This window comes from Armigeres subalbatus, chromosome 3, assembly GCF_024139115.2.
Source record: "Armigeres subalbatus isolate Guangzhou_Male chromosome 3, GZ_Asu_2, whole genome shotgun sequence".
In the NCBI taxonomy this organism is placed as follows: Eukaryota; Metazoa; Arthropoda; class Insecta; order Diptera; family Culicidae; genus Armigeres; species Armigeres subalbatus.
Genome location: NC_085141.1, coordinates 223,263,547 through 223,287,213, shown reverse-complemented (window position 1 = coordinate 223,287,213; position 23,667 = coordinate 223,263,547). Strand labels below are relative to the sequence as shown.

At 39.8% G+C, this 23,667-nt stretch overlaps 1 protein-coding gene across 2 annotated transcripts in view; it reads right to left on the bottom strand.

Annotated features, from left to right (window-relative positions):
* Window positions 1-23,667, bottom strand: part of LOC134220242 (failed axon connections) — a 261,853-nt gene that overhangs the window by 213,591 nt on the left and 24,595 nt on the right. The window lies entirely within an intron of this gene.

The window sequence follows — 23,667 nt, the reverse complement described above, 5'->3', positions numbered from 1 at the left end:
CTTTCCCCGCAGTGTTTGATACCTGGGGTAAGTGTAAAATCTTTGAATTATTTGCTTTCTTGGTACAAACCACTACCCATTGAATGGGATTAGTTTAATTGTATTGTAAAGGTCACCTGTGATATAAATTCACTTGAATAAAGAACAATTGGTGCAAATAAGAATTAATTTCATGAATGCAAATATCAATTTTTTGCGAAACCTAAAATTACTGTTCAAGCGTTAACCGTGTTAGTGAATGTGTTATACAAATTTCAACATAGTATTTGTGTAAGCATCAAAGTATAACATTGCATGATGCTATGATGTGGTAAAAACTGTGAAGTATGTACAATTCCAATTTTCGAGTCGATTTTTACACTTACCCCCCTTTTCCACTTCCCCCAGTGTACCTTATTTCTCATTTTCACCGAAAGATGTAGAGTAAACTTCACTTAAGTAAAAAATTTCACAAAGTTTTTGCGAGCGTGATTTTTTTATTTTTCGTGCAGAAATCCCGTGACCTTTGAATCAAGTGCGAACAAAACTCGTGGACAAGATTCCGGTGGTGTGATCTATCTATCGGAATATTTTTAATTTTTTATCTCACTCAATATATAAGACATAAGCATAAGTGAAGTTGAGCTGCAAACATTCTCCTAAGGAGGTTCTTCAGCTTCAGGAATGAATTCAAGAAAAAATCGAGTAGAAAAGGATTTCTTAGAAATTATGGATTATCTTGTTTGCCACACAAGATAGAAATTCATGAAACGTCAGACATGGAAAGCCTTCAACAAAGGTTTGTAGCAAAAATGCAAAAATGCTGCCCAAAATAGTTAGTTTTTAGTGACACATATCACATGAAAGCATTTGTGTTAAAGAAAAAAAAATTACAATGCCACTCACATAATTCGGTTCTAATCTTCGCAATACACAGGGCCTCGCATAAACTATTGCTAAATTCGGCTCCACAATTACTCATTATTATTAGATTTTACAGAATTGACTGCCTTCTCAATGATCTGCCACAGGTTTTCGATCTGATAAATATCGGGAGACTGCATAACATCGATGTTATATTCCTCGAACCATTTCTTAGCAGTTCGTGCAGTTGCTTCTCGACAAGACGCCTCTGAACCGTCTTGGAGCTCACGGATAAGCTTAGTTCCTCCCTGATCTTCTTGGCTGACTTGGATGGATCAATATTAAAATGTTGTTTTATATGGCCGTTATTAATAGCAATAGTTTTCCGGCGACAATACAATTCGTAGTTGCTACTCCGTGATTGACTAGAACTGGCGAAATTGTACAGGGAACCAATTGAATGCAGCCTGGATTTTAGCTATTTTTCTCAATGTGCCGAAATTCTTTACATTTTACCACATCCTTACGGTCATCAAGAAAGGGAAGGATTATTAGTTCAACCCTCGTTTTTGCTAGAGACCGAGTATTATATCTCTGAATCTCCACAATCGTCTTAGGATATGATATTATGTTAGAATTAAGAGTTATCCCTACTGGGTTCACTTTGGTGAGTGATGCGATCTATGGGATGGGAATATATGAATGGGAAAATTACTCCTCCGCTAATTTTTGGTCGCAACAAAAATAAGCGCCAGATAGTCGCCTAAGTAAAACATATTTCAAGAAAAAAACAACTTTGACATTTTTGAAAATTTGGCCGCCACGTGGATTCTGACGATGAATGTTTTGATAGCACGTGCTATTTGTACTGCAGATAAACTTTACAGATCTATGAGCGCCTTGTAAAATGATCACGCAAGTTGTAACAATGCAAGGTACAATTTTAAAAAAATAGAAAATTTCGTTGGGAAAGCCATTAAGCTCGAACCGAAATCGATCTAGAGTGCAATTCTGCAATCGGCTACATGACAGGTCAAAAAACAACCCGGGTAGGTTCGCCTTGTCTTTTCTTCTCTCTATATAAAAATGAGTTTGCTTATCCTTTGAGACAACGAACGGCTGCACCGATTTTCAAGATTTTCTCACTGATCGATTGGTCTTGGGATCAGCTGTTTTTTTACATACCAAGAGTCGTTCATTTTGACGGGAAAATCATAAACACAAATTAGTTACAGTTTTGATTGAATAATCATTAATTTGGTTAAATCAAAGGACAACTTTTCAATAATACACCAGTTTTTATTAAAAGCCTGATAACATGTGGAAACTGCAAAATATCGATTTTCGATAAATGTATCCCACGCGTAAAAATTAGCGATTGATTCATTTTTTTTTGTTCGGGATGAACCACTGCGTCCATTTCATTGAACTTTTGTAGTATCCCGTGTCATTCTATTGAGAAGAAATGAAGTAGTCGTTTTTTATTCAGATATTTCTTAAATTTAATGTGAGGCCCCCTTACCGCTATTTATACCCTTCGAGAAATGGCTTATACCAACTCTCAAAGGCACGCCCCTCAATCAGTTTCGGCATCAACAATAAGTGGGAAAATACTGAGGTCATGACCATGCACCGGTACTAAAGTTCAAACATGCTTCTTCTTGTGAGTTCCGAATTCGTTTTTGTACAGAGATCTGATTTCATTACGTTTGACCATTGATATGTACAGTCAGTCTAAGCTAAGCTAAGCTAAGAGATCTGATTTCATTACGTTTGGCATATTTCGAAATCTCACCTTTACATATAGCTCTAATCAGTCAGAGCAGAGGTTCCCAAACTGGGGACCCCCAGGGGGGTCGTGGGCTGTTCAGTGGTGGGTCGCGAAAGATGAATCTTAATTCATAATTTTGTTACTATTTTGTCCCACAAATCTATTCCGTATTTTGAATAAAGATCGAAGTAATGATTGGATGATTGAAGAACAACAAACCTGACGAGGTCAACGGCCTTTTTTTAGTTATGCACACTTAATTTTTTTACCGGGATCTCAGCAAAATGTTAAACTTTTACCGAGTTTCGCACAGCCGTGCGTCAAAGTTGCTGAAAATCAGCAATTAATTTGCTGAAAATCAGCTAACAAACCTCATTTTTGCCGGGAAATCAATTTTTTTTGCTGGGCAGACGGCTGTGCGGATTTTTGCCGAGCTGCAGAAATAAAAACTGAGTGTGTACGATATTTGGACAAGTAGAAAGAAGTCCTAAACTACCCAAATCTAAGCCCCGAACCCAATCCAAAGCCAATCCTAATCCAATTTGAATCCAATCTAAATCAAATCCAAATTTAATTCAAATCCAATCCTAATCAAATCTAAATAAAATTCAAATTCAATCTGAATAAATTTCAAATCCAATCCAAATCCAACCCAAATCCAATTCAAATCCCATCCAAACCCAATCCACATCCAATCCAAAAAATTGACGAAATTTTGCAAATACAATGATGAGATAAAAAGTAATTTATTATGATTTGTCCAATCTAACGCGATCTCATTTTTATCTAATTTCACAAAATCAATGCATTTGGTACCTGGTGGGTCGCAAGCAATATGGGATTCTGCTAGGTGGGTCGCATATCCAAAAGTTTGGGAACCTCTGAGTCAGAGGGTTTAGCAGATTTACCAAATTCGTATCCGCTTCTTTCCTAATTAATCAGCGCTCTAAAGCTTGGAGATTCAGGTCGTCGGCTTCGAAACCAGCCTAAGATTGAGTTACGTTTTTATAATTTACTCCATTGATTCCATCCAAAAGGTGCAAAGGGTCATCTAAAAGCAAATTATAGTCGTTCTATACTCTTCCGACCATCACTTACTTATAACAAGAATAGTTAGAACTAGAGCGCAATGTCTACCCACCATTAGAGGCTCCGTTAATTACCTGGCTAATTGTTTCAAACCCCCCCCCTTCGTCCCTTCGGCAAGGGTCGCTTGACACCTTGGGATTCGGGATTAGGGACGTCATATTGTCAGCTTCAGTGTTGTACCGAGCCTGGCGATATTGCCGGATTTACACCGTTACGCACTACTTCAGAGTATCCATATCCCAGCGTAACGAGTGCAAATACGGTGATTCATGAATACATATTAACAACTTTTGCTTTAATCTTTGCCTTAATCTAATTAAGACTGTTCCAAAGAAGACTTACTTTTGCACCTCATCGCAAAATTATGTATGGCAAGACACAATTATCTCTTATAAAGAAAATCGATTTGAATCTTCAGATAACTAAGCGATTGTTCAAACAAATACAAATCAGTGTATAACCTTGTCATAGCCATTGCATTGGTATTGCTTTACTAAAAAACCTACTAAATAATAAACTAATTTATTTGAAAGACAAACGAATTCATATTCAATTCCCGGGTTTTCCATTTCTTCGATTACTATGAATAACCTTCTTAGTTCCGCGTTTCCCGGTTTGCCACCCTACAAAAAGTAAGATGTAGGTACTAGCGAAAACCAAACTTACATCTTTGCACCATAAAGAATGAAGAATGATTTCAAATTTATTGATCATCTATTTCTTGAGATGTGTGCCCCCAAAAACGCAAGGTGAGGGTTAGAGCGACTATTGTGGCAGCCATATTAAGCACTTGTGATTGTCTTATTCAAACAATAGAAAGCACTATCTTCGATAGGAGTCGAATCAACTCCAGTAAAGCTACGACTTACGAGATCATTTAGGGCAAATGGTGTTTACTTCTTTGTCCTTTTACAGGAAAACAAGTGTTCTAAACGATGAAATGGTTTACTATATTTACGGAAAAACGCATACTATGGAAAATGGTCGGCGTGTATTGATAGATGAAGTCTCAGTAAGGTGAAGCGTTGTGGAACTCAAATTTCTATGTAATTTTGTCATAAAAATCATCAACCATGGATGTGTAGTGGTGGAAACTTCTAATACCAATTCAGTAAGCATACATGTGGGATTCATGTTTTGTTAACATCCGACAACAGTAAACATTGCACGCATTCGGAAGAGTTCAGCCCAATTTAGACGCAGTATTAATCAATACTGTCTAAGTATGGAATTAACTGATGAAATTTGTCAGAAAAGCATCAGTTTTCCTTTAGTTTAGGTGAATATTAATGGATTTTGTTTTCGCGATGCTGGCTGTTTATGTTTACATCTTAAACCGTTGTTGCCAGCTGCTCAAACGCACCAATAACAAGATCATTTTTTGCTCCAATTTTTCAACTTTTACAATGCACCCCAAAACAGAATCAATAAGGTATTATTTTTGCATCAATACATACTGCGTTAGGAAAAGATTGATTATTTTATCGCTATTTTACATGTTTCCGCTATGATTTCACAATAGTTCATATCGACATCACTGCCTGCTGCTGATCAATGATTGCTTGCATACAACGCTACTTGTTTGACTGTGTTGGTAAGCAGCAAGGCAGCCATTCTGAATGACATGTCATGAAGCCGTAACGACAAATTGCAGCAAATATGCGTTTGACGGCAGCGTACTCTTTTGCCTTATTTCGGACAAATCCATACTTCAGGGCCATTCCAGAAAAGCACATGTCAAAAGGGCTACTTTTGTAAACAAGAGCTACTCACGTCGCGGGTGGGCTATTTTTTTCCCGACCACGCAATTTAGCACCATTTAATGAAAGAAGAGGATTCGTTGCTTCCATCAGTGGTGTTGGATTGCGTGAGTGGGCTCAAATAAGTCCACCAGAAACATGAGAAGCTTCTGTTTACAAAAACAGTTTCGCTCGTTTGAAATGTTGGTGCCGATTCTTCTTCAGAGAAAACATGTGTTTCAAAAGGATGATTCCGGCAATTGATTAGATGCTACATTAGAATAAACAGATAAATTGATCAAAATTAAAATATTTCATTTCGATTTTATACAATTTCACAAGAAAACATACTAATTTTTGAAAGTTCGTTAGTCAAGTTCATCTTTTTCGCTCTTGAGTTAATTCAACCACTCGTCGCAGACGATCGAGGGACGCATCAAACAACGAGGCTCTTAGGTGCTTTTGTGGTTTTTAACAGATGCCACCAGATGTCGCTTCAGTATTTACACAAACAAATGATGTTTAAGAGCAGACGTGGCCTGCAAGATACTTTAGACAGTGACTTTTATAAACAGTGACGTTGAACCTGATCAACGAATTTGCCGCTCTTAGCTCCTAATATACCCTAAAAACACTTTGTTGCGTTTTCTTCACGTTTTGACCCGACGTCTACTCCTGTCTTAAGACCTAACCCCTGGTATCAAAATAACGACGTTATTTTGGTTTTGGTCGGTAATGGCACCAACAATTTTGGCGTAATTGGTTAATTATTGATTCGGGGTCAATAGTCAGAACCAGAGGCGCATCCACGTTCCGAGTCGTGGGTAGGACAAATGATCGGGGTTTAGCCAAACCACACCAAGCGGTTTTTTAACTGACTTGTGCTATTTTGTTCGTACAAGGACAACGGAAATTGTTTCATATCAATCCATGCGTACATTTGTTGTAGGATATTCTCAGTTATGGGGTTGAAGGATAACCGATACGATTTGTGATCAATTAAATCTGTTAAACGAAAGCTTGAGCAGAAAAATGAGTAATTTTTCGTTGGCGCTTGGTGCGATTTGGTTGAACCCCGACCAAATAGGAAAGGCCAATTTGGGCAAAAGTTCTGGTATTAACATTAGCATTGAGCGATTCGCATGAATTCGTAGGTGTTACAAGCCTAGACTGTTGTATGAGAGGATTAGTCCGGCAATTGATTAGATGCTACATTAGAATAAACAGATAAATTGATCAAAATTAAAATATTTCATTTCAATTTTATTCAATATTGCTAGAAAACATACTAATTTTTGAAAGTTCGTTAGTCAAGTTCATCTTTTTCGCTCTTGAGTTAATTCAACCACTCGTCGCAGACGATCGAGGGACGCATCAAACAACGAGGCTCTTAGGTGCTTTTGTGGTTTTTAACAGATGCCACCAGATGTCGCTTCAGTATTTACACAGACAAATGATGTTTTAGAGCAGACGTGGCCTGCAACATACTTTAGACAGTGACTTTCATAGGGATCAGGTTCAACGAATTTGCTGGCCGCTCTTAGCTCCTAATATACCCTAAATACACTTTGTTGGGTTTTCTTCACGTTTTGACCCGGCGTCTACTCCTGTCTCAAGACCTAACCCCTGGTACAGGCATACCTCGATAGTACGTATCCTCGATTGTACGTACATTTTACCTCGATAGTACGTAAACCAAAAAAAAAAAATGTTTTCGTTCAATTTTCTGTACGATTTTAGTAAAAATTTGAATATGTTTTGATCATGGCACTTGTGGGGTCCTTCATATGCTACGTAATATTTTCACATCTGATTTAAACACTATTGTGATAACGAAATTAGTAGAAGAACTTCTAAAAAGCAGCGTGTCATAAATGTTTGACAGTCTTACGTAACACAAATTATACTATTATTTTAAACAATTCAAGGAACATCTAAAACAGCTGTAAAACATATGTAATATATTCAGTTTTTACAGTAAGTTTAGTTCCAATCTAGACACTTGTCGGGGACAAAATTTTGAAAAATTGAGAAAAAAAATTAGCAGCGATACTAAAATGACGTAAATTAATTTGGTTGAATATTTATTTTTATTTAATTTAATTTGGTATTTTTTTAGGAACTTGTTTATTTCATGTAATAGTTCTGGTACCAGAAGATCCTTCAAAAATTCATCCCTGGATTCCACTAGAGATTCAACACGGATTCGATCAGGGGTTCCTTCTAAGATTCCTCTAAAACGTCATCCTGGAACAACAGCTCCCAAGCGCTCTTCCTTTGATACCATTGAAGTTTGTTCGAAAATTCCATACAGGATTTTATTTGATATTCAATCTGGACCTGTGCGCCGATTGAAATTTTATCGGCGGTAGCGTGATAGATCGTTTCGCTGATGATTGGCGGTAGCGTGACTTAATGTCGTGCATTAGAAATTTTCCGGAATTCCTCCAGGAATTCCTCCGCAAGTTCGTAGAGGTATTCCTCCGAAAGTGCTTCCAGGAATTCCCCCGTAATTTCCTCCAGGAGTTCTTCCGGAAGTTCCTTCAGGAATTCCTCCGAAAGTTCCTCCAGTAATTTATCCGGAAGATCCTCCAGGAGTTCCACAGCATGTTCCTCCAGGAATTCTTCCTACAGGAGTTCCTGCGGAAGTTCCCCCAGGAATTCCTCTGGAAGTTCCTCCAGGAATTCCTCCGGAAATTCTTCCAGAAATTCCTCCGGAAATTCTTCCAAGAATTCCTCCGAAAGTTTCTCCAGAAATTCATTCGGAAGTTCCACCAGGAATTCCTTCGAAAGTTGCTTCAGAAATTCTTCCGGAAGTTCCTCCAGGAATTCCTTGGGAAGTTCTTCCAAAATTTTGACAATGACTTATAGGAGTGCGCTAGTAAAATTTCACCAGAATTTTTAGTGTGAATTCTTCCCAAAATTCCTCCGAACATCCATCTTAAATTATTACCAAGTATTTGTCCGTTCATTTTTTCAAATATACCCAACAATTTCCCTACTAACTTGGTGAATTCTTCAGCAATGCATTTAGGAATTTCCTTAGAATTATCTACGTCTCCTCTCCCAGAACTTCGAACAGAAAATCATTCAGAAATTCCCATGTAACTTCTCCTGGCATTCTCTTTGGAGTTACTCCAGAAATTCCACAAAGCTTTCTTAATTAATTTATTCGAGGTCTTGCCAGAGATACTCTTTGAATTTCTTCAGTGGCTAACGGAAAGCCTTCGATGGGCGCCTCCTAAACTCTTACGGAGTTACCTCCAAAAAATCCCGTTGAAATTCCTCTGGAAATTATTTAAGGAATTCTCCCCGAAGATCCTGCGGGAATTCTCAAGGTTTCTGCGGATACTTCGCCTAAAATTTCTACAAAAAATCATTTAAAAAGCCCTTCAAAATTTCCCGAGAATTACTTCCAGGAATTTGCAGCAATATCTTAAAACAATAACCCTGGACATTTTCTTCCAGTAATTCCTGCATGGATTCTCCCAAAAAATCCGTCAAGAATTTCTCCAGAAATCCCTCTATAAGTTCCCCGAAAGTTTCTTCAAGAATTTTCCGGGAATTCGTTTCAAAATTGCCACAGAAATTTCTCAATATATTCTGCAGAATATTCCTTAAATAATTACTTCGAGAGGTTCCTTTTTCAGGAAGAATTTCGGAAGGAATTTTGTATGAGTATTCGAAGGAGTTCCCAAAGAATTTCCAGGAGAATTTCCTAAAGTAATTCCTAAATAAAATTTCGATGGAGTTCCTGGTTTGAGTACCAGGAGGATTTTTTGGATAAATTCTTGATAATTTTCCGATGAATTTCCTGGAGAAATGCTCAGAGGGACTATTAGAAGAGTATCTGAAACAAATCTACGAGAAGTTTTTTTTTTTCAAATGAAGTGCATAACGAAATTTCGGAGAAAAATATTTTTGAATTTCCAAACAAATTTCAAATAATTTCAGACTGAGATACGAAAGAAAATGTAGTATCAATTTCAGGAGCCGTTCTTGAAGCTATTCTTTAGTTTCCTGAAAAACAATTTCCACATTTTTAGAAAAGGTATCTTTTTTGGCCGAGAATATGTTGAATAGAAGAAGATCTAGTGGCCATGTTGCCAAAGATATTTTCCCACGACGCACTTTTTGGTCAGAGATCAGCTCCACGTTAGTTGCAGTTGTGATTAGATCGCCAACCAATGATTTAGATTTAAAGACTTTATCGACAGACGATGCATCAATTCGTCTAGCTAAGGTGTATATGAAAGTTGGCCCTCCGAGCCTCCGAGTGGACTATAGCCTTTTCGGACATATAGCATTGGTGTACGAGAAAGGCAGAAACGGTTCTAAAGACGAGAAAAAAAAACTTACAAAAATCCTTTTTCACATCTTCGAAATCAGTTTTCTTGTTATCTTTATACTCGTTTTAGTGTTATGTATTCATATAACTACGATTCATAATAAAAGTTCCTCCAAACCAACGCGATGGAACAGTTGCTATAGATGACAGTTTGTCACTTTCGTAAGGAAGCGTCAATGGAGCCAATAGAGTCGCAACGAAAGTGAAAGTTCAGGGCAACCTTGAAGCTTTTCATTTCCATAAAATCTATAGGGGAAATCCATAAAATACGTTTCGTAAAATGTAGTGAGCTATCAACCATCCCCAATCGTCGCGTTATGTAGGTACATGCATAATTATGTACGATGTCATCTTTAAAGCATTACTCGTATAAATGTTACTCCTAAAAATGTCACGTAATTTATGGATGTTCCGAAGCATTAAAATACAATATTTCGAAAAAAAGGGCCTCTCATTTACAAAGACGATGATTTTGTGCAATGCTACATGTAGGCACCATTTCAAGAAAAATCTGGGTCCTGTTGGTCTGTTGTGTACTATATCAAATACAAATATGCTTAGAGTACAGAGCCTTCTATCGAAATTTTGGCTTCCAGGTGGTTTTATAAACATTCTTCTACTCCTAAGTAAACAAAAAGGATAGTACGTACACTAAAATAACGCAGGTGTACGTACTATCGAGGTATGCCTGTATCAAAATAACGACGTTATTTTGGTTTTGGTTGGTAATGGCACCAACAATTTTGGCGTAATCGGTTAATTATTGATTCGGGATCGAGCTCGGTGGTCTAGTGGCTACCGCTTCTGCCTTATAAGTAGAAGGTCGTGGGTTCAATTCCAGGCTCGTCCCTTTCCTACTTTGTATTTCTATCTTAGTTCTTTCTATGTTTCTCGTTCTACCAAAACGATTCCTACTGTTATAACCTTCCACACAATCCCAAAACCTCCCGTGGCACCTATGAGAGGTCGTAGAGTTCTCTGCATCTTTCTTAAGTAGGTGTCGTACAAACCATCCTTCCCCTTCCTCAGCATTCGCAAGGACGTGGCCAGGACAGATCTCGACTATTGGAGAGTACATTGCTTCCATCTAAGAGTTAGTGATTAGTCCCAAATCAGTATCTGTGGTAACGGATGAAAGTAATGCTACTCTCATACAATAGTCTTGGCTTGTACCACCTACGAATTTGTGCAAATTGCTCAATGCTAATGCTAATCGGTTAATTATTGATTCGGGGTCAATAGTCAGAACTATAACTGGAGGGCTTAATCCAGTGGTGCTCAGCGTTTTGGGCGTTTTTACCCTTAATTTGCTTGTCACAAAATGAAAAAGGGCTTTCTTCTATCAAGTTAGTACTTGGACGAAAGCTTTCAAAAATATCTGTCAGCTGAGGGTATTAAAAAGAATATTGGTGTTGAAATCACTCCATACGACTTGATCAAAGTAAAATTACACTGCGGCCCGCGGGCCGCACCTTTGTTTTGCTTTGATCGTTTCGTACGGAGTGAATTTAGGACCAATATCCGTTTTATTACCCTCAGCAGATAGATATATTTGAAAGCTTTCGACCAAGTGGTAATTTGTATGGTCAAAGCTCATTTTTATTGTGTGAGAAGCAAATTGAGGAAAAAAACACCCAAAGTGCTGAGCACCACTGGCTTAATCAGTCAAGCGAAAAAACAGTAAAACGTTGTTTCCACCAAGGGCACCGGTCACAATAATTCTGAAACTATGAATATTATATTTAAACGTTACGAAATTTGTATTCAAGCACAATTTTTCTTAAGGACGTATGTAACAAAAGTAAACAAAACGAGATTTTTAATACAACATGACAATCACACGCGACTTTATAAAATACGTGTCGATTTTACTGATTTTAGATTAGATTAGATTATTTTAGATTAGATTAGAAAATTCTTTAAAACAATCTTTTTACGAATTGACATATATGCAGAATTTTCTATTTTTGAAGTCTTACTGTTACATACGTCGCTTTAACATATGGAAGCTAAGAGCGACCTATGTACGAAAAAAACAAAACTGCAGTCTGCAGTTGCGTCAATCGTGCACTATGGAAAACCGACCATGCGACGTATGTACGTATACCGTATTTACATACCGGTGTATGTATAATTTTATCGGAGGAGTTTGTAAAGAAATTTTTGGAGGAATTTTTCAATTTTTTTTTGTATAAATTTCTTAGATGAATTCTAAGGGATTTTCGAAAAATAAGATCCTAAAGGATTCCCGGAGCAATTCCTATTGGAGTTTCTGAATAAATTCCTAAACGCCTCAGGAGATTCCAAAAATTGATTGAATTCGCGAGAGATCAGCTATTTCAGAGAAATTTTGGCGTAAGCTCACCAGATGCACATTTTATTCTTCTTCTGCGCTTAAAGTACATTAAACGACAGAAATCCTTGAAAAATGTATCGTAGGAAGCAATACCCGGAAAATAGGTAATCAATTGGATAAAAAATTAAAACGATAAGGCACCATTACCGCTAGGTGAATTAATCAGGTTTTTTTTGCCTCTCTCGTACAACACAGTTATACCCAAAGGCTATAATTTTACTCCAAAAACAAACTTTTTGTAGAAGGCTCGAGTGCAACATCGATCGTGTTTCATATCAGACGCAGAACTTTTTTGGGCGTTTATTTTTGTTCTGTGTGATCGAAAAGTAAATTAATTAGTGCACGGTCGATCATTTTTCATATCGGACGCAGGATTTTTTCGAGATCTGGATGTTTATTTTTGTTAAGTGCGGTAGGAAAGCAAATTAATTGAGGTGCTAAATAGATTGTGTTTCATATCAGACGTAGATTTTTTTCGTAGTGCAAGATTGGACGCGTTTATATTGGGACGCAAAATAGTCATGAAATCCGGATTTGTGCTTTGTGCCGACGGTGAGTAAATAAATAAGTGCATGATTGGACGCGTTTAAGACATTCCACATTAACTATTCGGGTGTTTCATGAGCCTTGATGAGCTGTTTTACATCCCATCGGAAAATAATGTTTTGGGCTTGTGACAACTGTGACTGCTTTCATAAAAACTTCAAACTGCGTATGCTCAGTCAAATAACAAACAAACTAGCTAAAAAATATCAAAAGAGGATTATTAAAACAGCAAATATCATCATTTAAGCATATGGAAGCGAAATAGTCACTCTTCTGCTCGTGATATTCAACCACTATTTTTTGTTTGTTTTGGCGTCATCTATTGTTTTGCCTTTCTGTAAACGCTTCATAGCGTCTTCACATCGGACAAACGCGCAATTCAAAACAATGAATAATCTATTCTTCAATCTTTCTCAGGGGAACGGAAAATGCATGCTTTGATAGGAGTCAACTACGCTTCTGACTGACTGGACTGAAAGTCATTCAAATCAAGGAAAAATAACGTCGCACCACCTTATCAGCTCCAAAAATTTGGTCACTGTTGTTTATGGCTCCTCGTGAAAAATAAATAAAAATCACTCAGCCAGCCGAATGTGTGCCAACTTTCGCCTTCAAGAACCGATTCGCTTCGCGGAAAGCTGCACATGGGGGGTTTTACTGCCACACACACATTACCTCATACAGCACGAGCCGCTTTCACCGCCATCGCCGGTTCCGTTCGCCACGGTCTGTGGCGGCGAAATGAAAGTTGCCTGGAGACTAGCCGTCAAAATGCGGGGGGAAACGCTGCAGTGGATCACTCCGCAAATGTTGCAAATTGGCAATTTCTTGGGTTGGGCTCTTCATTTCAGTCTCGTCGTACTCAGAATTAATGCTTGTTGAGGGTAGGAAGCTTACGCACTCTCGTGACTGGAACTGCGTCCACAAGACAGCTGAGTCATACCCCGTTTTGTGGATGGGAATGGTAATAATGAGGATCATGTATATTGCTATATTTTCTTAATAATCAGACGTGATGTGACAACAGGGGAGGTGAATTGTTTATGCTTGAAGTACCTTTGGCACTCTAAATGTACTTGAAAGGATTTTACCCTACGCTGTTGTTGAATCGATAACTAGAAAATTGGCACGAACAGTGGCATTGTTATTTTCCTATTATTCCAACGGAAGCCTACATAATGGTTACTGCATGCAGAGGCGATTCAGCAATACGCATATGTTTTAGAAAATATAATGAAACAATCGATCGAACAAAACTTTACTGAACCCTGCCCTGAGGTCATCACCGAACCCAATTCTGATCTAATCTGCAGCATGTCAAACATTTATCAGCGACCAGCAGATTCTTCGGATTTCAACACAGTACCCCTCCAAATTAGATCAATTGAATAATTGAGTCGAATTGTATTAGCCCCGCAGCCCGTCAAATGTTACCCGATATTGCTTTGTAGTGCCATCATTACGGGGTGATACGATAAAAGAATTGGAAGCCGCCTGAACACTGTGTCGAATCCTTTCCGATATGCTTCTCTTCCAGCAATTACCCGGACGTTGGAAGGAAGGAGACCACGTTGTGCGTGTTGTTCGTTTCGTTCTCGCTTGCTTTCCATTCCGCATCGGAGTTCCATTTATTGAATTAACGCTTAACACGAGTTTTCAATCGAGTTAAGTAAAGGGGAGAGAATGTCTGTGCCCAGCTGGAAATGAGTGCGATATGGTGGTGCGTACAGGCTCAATAAGTCATATGGTCGTTGGGAAATGGAATCAAATTGAATTTGTATCATTCTCTGCGAATAAAATGTATGCCGGCAGAATTTAATGGGTGTAAGAGCCTTCAACAAATTTGATCTCTGTCCTTTACTTTATATACCAAGGGTTAGTTCTTAAAAAACATCTATCATTATTTTGTTTTTAAGCCTAATTTCGATAGTATCTAAATTTAGCCTATTCGTAATACATGATGAAACTCAGTGTAAGGTTATCCGCGCCTGAGAACAAAGGCTTGGAGAGATTTAACAAACAATCTCGATTGTAGCTTGAGACAGTGTTTCTACAGTGATGAAGAAATCTCATTCTTCCACGTAGGAAAGGGTTTTGAAGTGGATGTTCCAAGTAAGAAGCTACGCATGATATTAAAAGCTATTTATTGTGTTTAAATTAGACCTGTGCGCCGCCGCCACCACCTAAAATGATTTTTGTTTCTAATTTCTAAGGCTGCATCTGATTCTCCGAATTATTCTCAATTTAAATTTAAAAGTGACAGTTGAATAAATTCCTAATAAAGCTGCCCACACTACAAGATTACTTTTAACAGATATCGAATTGTTTTGACAAATGCCTTATCGGTCTTATTGGAAACTACTTACGATTTTCATGACTGGGTGATTTTCGAACTGTCACTTTCAAGTTTAATTTGATTTCAAATCGGAAAACGAGACGCATCCTAAGAAGCTCATTGTTTATCGGAGATTTAATGAATTGCTCTTCAATTAATTTAAACAATTTAATCTCAATCAAAATTAATTGCGACGTCTGCTGGATCAACCAGTTTCTTAAAAAAATCTTTAAAAATACACTGACCACACATATATGGGTTACTTTGTAACTATAATTAGTCACTCTATTTTGAATGGCGGTCAAATGTATTGTAGGGTCAGTGTACTTCAACTTCTTGAATTTCACTATGAATTTCTTCAGCATTTATTTAGGTAATTCCTTCGAGAATATCTTCTGGAAACCCATCGTGAAATCTTGGAGCAACTTCCTAACGAAATCCTGGAGGAACTTACGGAGGAACTCCTGGAGAAGCTTTCGGGGGAATTCCTGGAGGAACTTTCGGACGACATCTTGGAGGAACTCCCTGACGAAATCTTGGAGGAACTTTTGGACGAAAATCTGGAGAAACTTCCGTACGAAATCCTGAAGGAACTTCTCAACGAAATCCTGGAGGAGCTTCCGGAAGAATTGCTGGAGAAACTTCAGGAGGAACTTTCGGACGAAATCTTGGAGAAACTTCCGGACGAAAGTTTGGAGGAAATTCCACACGAAATCCTGGAGGAACTTCAGGACTAAACCCTGGATGAACTTCCTACAAAATCTTGGAGGAACTTTCGGGCGAAATTCTGGAAAAACTTCCGTGAAAAATCCTGGAGGAACTTCCGGACGAAATCTTGGAGGAACTTCCGCACGAAATCCTGGAGGAATTTCAGAACCAAACCCTGGGTGAACTTTCCTACGAAATCTTTAAAGAACTTTCGGACGATATCCTGAAAGAACTTCTTAACGAAATACTGAAGGTTCCGGACGAAATGCTGGAGGAACTTTCGGACGAAATCATTGAGGAAATCCTGGACGAAATTCTAGAGGAATTTCCGAACGAAATCCTGGAGGAACTTATGGAGGAATTCCTGAAGAAACTTTCGGAGGAATTTCTGGAGGAAATCGAGGAGGAACTTTTGGACGAAAATCTGAAGAAACTTCTGTACGAAATTCTGGAGGGACTTCTCAACGATATCCTGGAGGAGCTTCCGGAAAAATTGTTGAAGAAACTTCAGGAGGAACTTTCGGACGAAATCTTGGAGGAATTTCCGGACGAGATTCTGGAAAAACTTCCATAAGAAATCCTGGAGGAACTTCCGGACGAAATCCTGGAGAAACTTCCGCACGAAATCCTGGAGAGTTTCAGACGAAATTCTGGAAAAGCATCCGTTAAAAATCATGGAGGAACTTCCGGACGAAATCTTGGAGGAACTTCCGCACGAAATCCTGGAAGAACTTCAAGACTAAACCCTGCATGAACTTTCCTACGAAATCTTGGAGGAACTTTCGGTCGATATCCTGAAAGAACTGAAGGAATACTGAAGGTTCCGGACGAAATGCTGGAGGAACTTTCGGACGAAATCATTGAGGAAATCCTGGACGAAATTCTAGAGGAATTTCCGAACGAAATCCTGGAGGAACTTATGGAGGAATTCCTGAAGAAACGTTCGGAGGAATTTCTGGAGGAAATTTCGGACGACATCTTGGAGGAACTCCCTGATGAAATCTAGGAGGAACTTTGGGACGAAAATCTGAAGAAACTTCTGTACGAAATTCTGGATGAACTTCTCAACGATATCCTGGAGGAACTTCCGGAAAAATTGTTGAAGAAACTTTAGGAGGAACTTTCGGACGAAATCTTGGAGGAACTTCCGGACGAGATTCTGGAAAAACTTCCTTAAGAAATCCTGGAAGAACTTCCGGATGAAATCCTGGAGAAACTAAACCCTGGATGAACTTCCTACAAAATCTTGGAGGAACTTTCGGACGAAATTCTGGAAAAGCTTCCGTAAAAAATCCTGGAGGAACTTCCGGACGAAATCTTGGAGGAACTTCCGCACGAAATCCTGGAAGAACTTCAAGACTAAACCCTGCATGAACTTTCCTACGAAATCTTGGATGAACTTTTGGACGATATCCTGAAAGAACTTCTTAAAGAAATACTGAAGGTTCCGGACGAAATGCTGGAGGTACTTTCGGACGAAATCATTGAGGAAATCCTGGACGAAATTCTAGAGGAATTTCGGAACGAAATCCTGGAGGAACTTATGGAGGAATTCCTGAAGAAACTTTCGGAGGAATTTCTGGAGGAAATTTCGGACGACATCTTGGAGGAACTCCCTGATGAAATCTTGGAAGAACTTTTGGACGAAAATCTGGAGAAACTTCCGTACGAAATCCTGGAAGAACTTCTCAACGAAATCCTGGAGGAGCTTCCGGAAGAATTGCTAGAGAAACTTCAGGAGGAACTTTCGGACGAAATCTTGGAGGAACTTCCGGACGAGATTCTGGAAAAACTTCCGTAAGAAATCCTGGAGGAACTTCCGGACGAAATCCTGGAGGAAATTCCGCACAAAATCTCAGGACTCAACCCTGGATGAACTTCCTACAAAATCTTGGAGGAACGAAAGCTTGGAGGAAATTCCGCACAAAACTTCAAGACTCAACCCTGGATGAACTTCCTACAAAATCTTGGAGGAACTTTCGGACGAAATTCTGGAAAAACTTCCGTAAAAAATCCTGGAGGAACTTCCGAACGAAATCTTGGAGGAACTTCCGTACAAAATCTTGGAGGAACTTCAGGACTAAACCCTGGATGATCTTTCCTACGAAATCTTGGAGGAACTTTCGGATGATATCCTGAAAGAACTTCTTAACGAAATACTGAAGGTTCCGGACGAAATGCTGGAGGAACTTTCGGACGAAATCATTGAGGAAATCCTGGACGAAATTCTAGAGGAACTTTCGAACGAAATCTTGGAGGAACTTCCTAACGAAATCCTGGAGGAACTTACAGAGGAATTCCTGAAGAAACTTTCGGAGGAGTTCCTGGAGGAACTATCGGACGACATCTTGGAGGAACTCCCTGACGAAATCTTGGAGACACTTTTGGAAGAAAATCTGGAGAAACTTCCGTACGAAATCCTGGAGGAACTTCTAGATGAAATCCTGGACGAAATTCTGGAAAAACTTCCACAAGAAATCCTGGTGGAACTGTCGGACGAAATTTTGGAGGAACTTCCCAACGAAATCCTGGAAGATCTTCCCAACGAAAACCTGAAGGAATTTCCGGACGAAATCCTAGGAGAACTACCACACGAAATCCTGGAGGATATTTTGGATAAAATCCTGGAAGAACTTCGGATGAAATGCTGGAGGAATTTCGGGACGACATCCTGGAGGAACTTCCGGAAGAATTCTTGAATGAACTTCCGGAGGAAATCCTGAATAAACTTCCGGGTGACATCCTGGAGGAATTTCCGGACGGTATTCAGTAGGAGCATCCGGACGACATTCTGGAGGAACTTCCAGAAGACATCCTGGAGGAACATTCTGACGAATTGCTATGTCTGAAACTTGATTATGCATAAGTACAAGATGTGATAGATTTAGTTCGGAAAAGGTATTGGAGGGTAACCGCCCCTTCGGTGGGGTTTGATCCCACGACCCCAGTTCGCATGACAGGTGCTTTCCCTACTAAGCTACGAAGGACCTCCGTCGTCCACCGCAAGCTTAGCGGGTACTGATGAAACCAAATTCCCAGCACCAGGTACCAGCCGATCTCTCGCAATACATTTTCAGAACTAACTCTCTCAAATGTATTTTTGTACACAATGTCAACCAAGTAGGATGAGTATTTAATATTGTCCGGCTCCTACACACTTGCTTCATCAGCAACGGCGCTCAATGAAGTAGGGTTGTGTGAGGTTGTGCCAGTTTGGTCGTCAGATCCCAACCCGACCACACAGATCCCAACCCGACCATAGGCAATTAACTTTGAATGTGCTGAACTCGAGTGGCGATCTCTCTTCGCTTGTGTGTCGGGTTGGGATCTGACGACCAAACTGGCACAACCTCACACAACCCTACTTCATTGAGCGCCGTTGCTGATGAAGCAAGTGTGTAGGAGCCGGACAATACTAAATACTCATCCTACTTGGTTGACATGTGTACAAAAATACATTTGAGAGAATTAGTTCTGAAAATGTATTGCGAGAGATCGGCTGGTATCTGGTGCTGGGAATTTGGTTTTATCAGTACCCGCTAAGCTGCGGTGGACGACGGAGGTCCTTCGTAGCTTAGTAGGGAAAGCAGCTGTCATGCGAACTGGGGTCGTGGGATCAAACCCCATTGAAGGGGCGGTTACCCTCCAATACCTTTTCCGAACTAAATCTATCACATGTTGTACATATGCATAATCAAGTTTCAGACATAGTAATTAATTTCCACTCCGGGTGGCTTAATACCCGGCATATAGGCAATTAACTTTGAATGTACTGATTCTGACGAAATCCTGGGAAGCTTTCGGGCGAAACACTGGAGGAACTTCCGGACGAAATCTTGGAGGAACTTCCGGATGTATTCCTGGATAAACTACTGCAGGAATTCCTCGATGAACTTTCGGACCAAATCCTGGATTAACTTCCAGACGAAATCCTGGAGGAACTTCCGGACGACATCCAGGAGAAACTTTTGGACGACTCCCTGGATGAGCTTTCGGACGAAATCCTGGAAGAACTTAACCGGATAAACTTCTTCTTCATTGGCATCCCCCACTGGGACATTGCCGCCTCGCAGCTTAGTGTTTATTAAACACTTACACAGTTATTAACTGCCAGGTTTCTAAGCCAAGTTACCATTTCTGCATTCGTATATCATGAGGCCAACACGATGAACTTTTATGCCCAGGGAAATCGAGACAATTTCCAAACCAAAAATTGCCTAAAACATCCCCGGGAATCGAACCCAGCCACCCTCAGCATGGTCTTGCTTTGTAGCCGCGCATCTTACCGCACGGCTAAGGAGGGTCCTGGATGAACTACCGGAGGAATAATAAAATAAAATAATTTTCGTATATATATACCGGAGGAATTCCTGGAGGAACTTCCGGACAAAATCCTGGAGAAAGTTCCGGACGAAAGCCTGGAGGCACTTCCGGATAAAATCCTGGAGAAAGTTCCGGACGAAATCCTGGACGAACATCTGGAAGAATTGCTGGAGATACTTCCGAAGAATTATCTGGAATTTTTTTATGAACTTCGCATCGAACCAGTGCAAAAAAGTCCTGAGAAATTCGTTGAGGTACTTCTGAAGAAATTCCGGAGAATTTTTGGCGCTTGAAATTAATCCACGCTGACCCACGCCACCGCCGGTAAAATTTCAATCGGCGCACATGTCTAGTTTAAATTCGATTCCAACATTATTATTGTTATTGGATTCGAAACTTTGCTTTTCCGCCCTAAAGGGCTAAATCACGAATGGCATTACTAATAATTCATTTGTCTTATGTAAATCATTTCATATTCCATTCTTTTTTCAAGATTTAAAAACCTTTTTTCTCTGAAATTGAGTTCCTCTCATCATTCTAGTAACATATATTCTAATGTACTATAAAAACATTTTTATGATTTTTTTTAGATATTAGTACCGTGGGGCATCGAAATCCGTACACTTAAGAACCTTAGTAAATGAAAAAGTCATTAGAAAATATAAATCGAATGTAAATAAAACGTTTGTCATTGACACAGGAGCATGAAGGCTTCTACTTTTAAAGTGAGTCACATTTACTCATTGAAAACTACGAAAAACATGATAAAATTATGAATAAATTCAACTACTCCCGACTCGAAATCCCGACTCCCGAACGGATTTCGAATCGAAGGATCAAAATCCGTACAGCTATTTTTTAACTAACTATATTTAAATTCAAGCAGTCTGATTGACTAAACTACCACTGTAAATAGTTCGATACGCACCTTGAGAAGCGATCCCTTCGATTTGTATTCCGCTCATCTTATGTAATGATTCGCAATTAGCAATTAAAACACAGTTACTTTTGGTGCAATTATGCTCTACCCGAAAACAAAATGGCGGCAAAAACTCCGCGTTTGGTGGGTGAAGATTTGTTTTTGATTTTTGTTGTTTTAATTTCAAAGCCTTCTTTTCATTTCTATGCCCTAAAAGCTTACTGTCAAGTATCTGAACAGGATAAGATAAATTATTTCTACATTAATTACCTTTAACCCCCTTTAATTTGTTGATATCTCATGATTTCGGTCCCACACGGTAGATGCGATATGAAACAGACTCGAATTCTATTATTTCAGCTAACGAACACAACAATTGTGGCCATTGTGGCAGTCATTTTTGGACTCTCTGGTGATTGTTCTTAACTGGTCAAGTTCTACACTTCCAGACGCATGGCATCTACTTATGCAAAGCATTAGACCCAGACGCCATTAGACAGTAGTTTTGTCAATTCCTCTCACAGTAGGACGCCATGACCACCGCCCGTACCGTTAATTTCGGCACTGTGTTATTTACTTTTCAGTCCCCGATAGTGGACAGTTTACTGCACAGCAGCAATCACCATAAAACCCGGGTAAATGCAATAAATTCATAAAAAACGCCACGGCTCGTACCCGAGTGCATTCTTTTGTCAATTTGAATAATTATCGCTAGATTAGACTTTCGCCTCCCATTCGGGGTGGGTAAACTCTTTCTCAGCGAGCGACGAACGCTTTGACCGGTACATGCACTACCATACCAGGGCGGCGTTGGCGGTAGACAGTGGAAGTCATCCCTCCCGGCCCACTTCAACCGGCATGACGCTGCAACGCCTCCATTTGGGTCCCTCCTGACTGCCGGCCCATGTATGCTCAGTGATCTGTGGCGGCGGTGGCTAGAATTTATAGTGGCCATTAAAAGCGGTCTCCATGTCCGTAAGCCGCAGACAGGCCGTGAACAATAAAGGCGGTTGCGACGCGAGGGCGCGCGGTGGACGACGTGTGTTATCAGTACCAGTTCAGCTGGATCCACACATCTACGACGGCCGGCGACGGTTATGACACACAATCGTCCAATTATAATAACACCCAAAGGGGTGCCCCATGCCAGGGAGAAGGGGTTCATATTGGATGGTGAGTGACGGAAAAAGACCGTTATGTGTACCGCAGTCATAATCTGATGCATCGCATAAATCTGGAATCAGGAAGGATAAGAGACAATGAAGCCGTTTCTTACTCAAATTGGCAAAAAGACGACATTTAGATGGGATGAAGTCATCACACATCACTGTCGTTTAATGCCCCAAGCTGCAAGTCTGCGCAGATTGAGGCTAATTGGAGGATGAGACAAAGTTGCTCATTCCTGACAGAGATATGTGAGTAATTCAAGAGAATTTATATCGCATTTTATGATGCAATTAGGTTTCACACAGATTATTTAGGAATAGGAAATCGATAGGGAAATTTGTTGCATTTTTTGTTCCATTACACAGATGATTTATGCAGAAATGTGTAATGGAACAAAATAACAAATAGTAACTTAAAATAATTAATATTGCTACTGTACAGTTACAATTCGGAACACGACAGTACACTCATGCAATTTATTTATTGACATGATTTCGATCAATCTTATGACCGCTGAACGTCGGAAAACAAGCAATCAAAGAAATACCAACACATTTCACTTCTCCTCCCCAGCTGCATTCCAATGTTTACAATCCTTGTGGAAAAGCACTTAACACAACAAACAAAAGTTTCTATTTTCTTCGTGTAGCTCGGCTTTATCCGTTGCCACTAAGGCAACGCCTTTCTGCTTTTACTTTCCTCGCCGGCTCTCTCGATGGTCAACGCGGTGGATGCTAAAGAAGCGTTCGAATCGGATGAAGATTTCGTGAGTCGTGCACCGCGCGTTATTTCTAACTCCCCAACATGTGTACATGGGTAACCTGCTGAAAAATTTGACAGCAATAAACGTGTACTGCCTATGAACGCATATCAGTCCCATGTGAATAGGGAGCTCAGCAAAAGTGGGACCGATATGCCGATCGTAGGCATCAAAACCAGCCAATGCCAGCTGCACCATCACGCAGTTCGGCGAGGATCCATCCGATCGAGATTATCAGAGCGTGAAGTGAAAAGAAAAATACTGTGCTGCGAGTTTCTCTACGAGTTTTCGACGCTACTCGCCAGAGGCTGCTGGCTGGCGTGGCCAGGCAGACAACAAAGCTCACGATTGTTGATTTGAAAGCATTTTTTCGTGTCTTCACTCCACTCGCGGCACACCTCTGCACACACAAACACACTCATGAAAGCATTCGAAAAATTCGCCTAACGACCTTGAGGTATTCGTCACGGGGTTTACGCGTCCAGGTAGCTCATCATTGGGTGCCTCATTCGGAATTTTTATTAGCCTCGAGAAGCGCAAAACTGAGGATTGAAAACAAAAATGATCATAAGTCGATGAAGAGAATCGGGCTCGTGTTCGATAAGCCGTCGCAGAACTCGAAACCCTCGTCAGGCGGAATCTATTTTCGTCTATCATTACATTTTAATTGCTTGTGTATGATAATCAGCAAGGCAGCACCAAGCAGGGATTGTCTCCACGTGTCGAATTTGAGGTTTCCAAATTCTTTAGGCGATTACTGTTT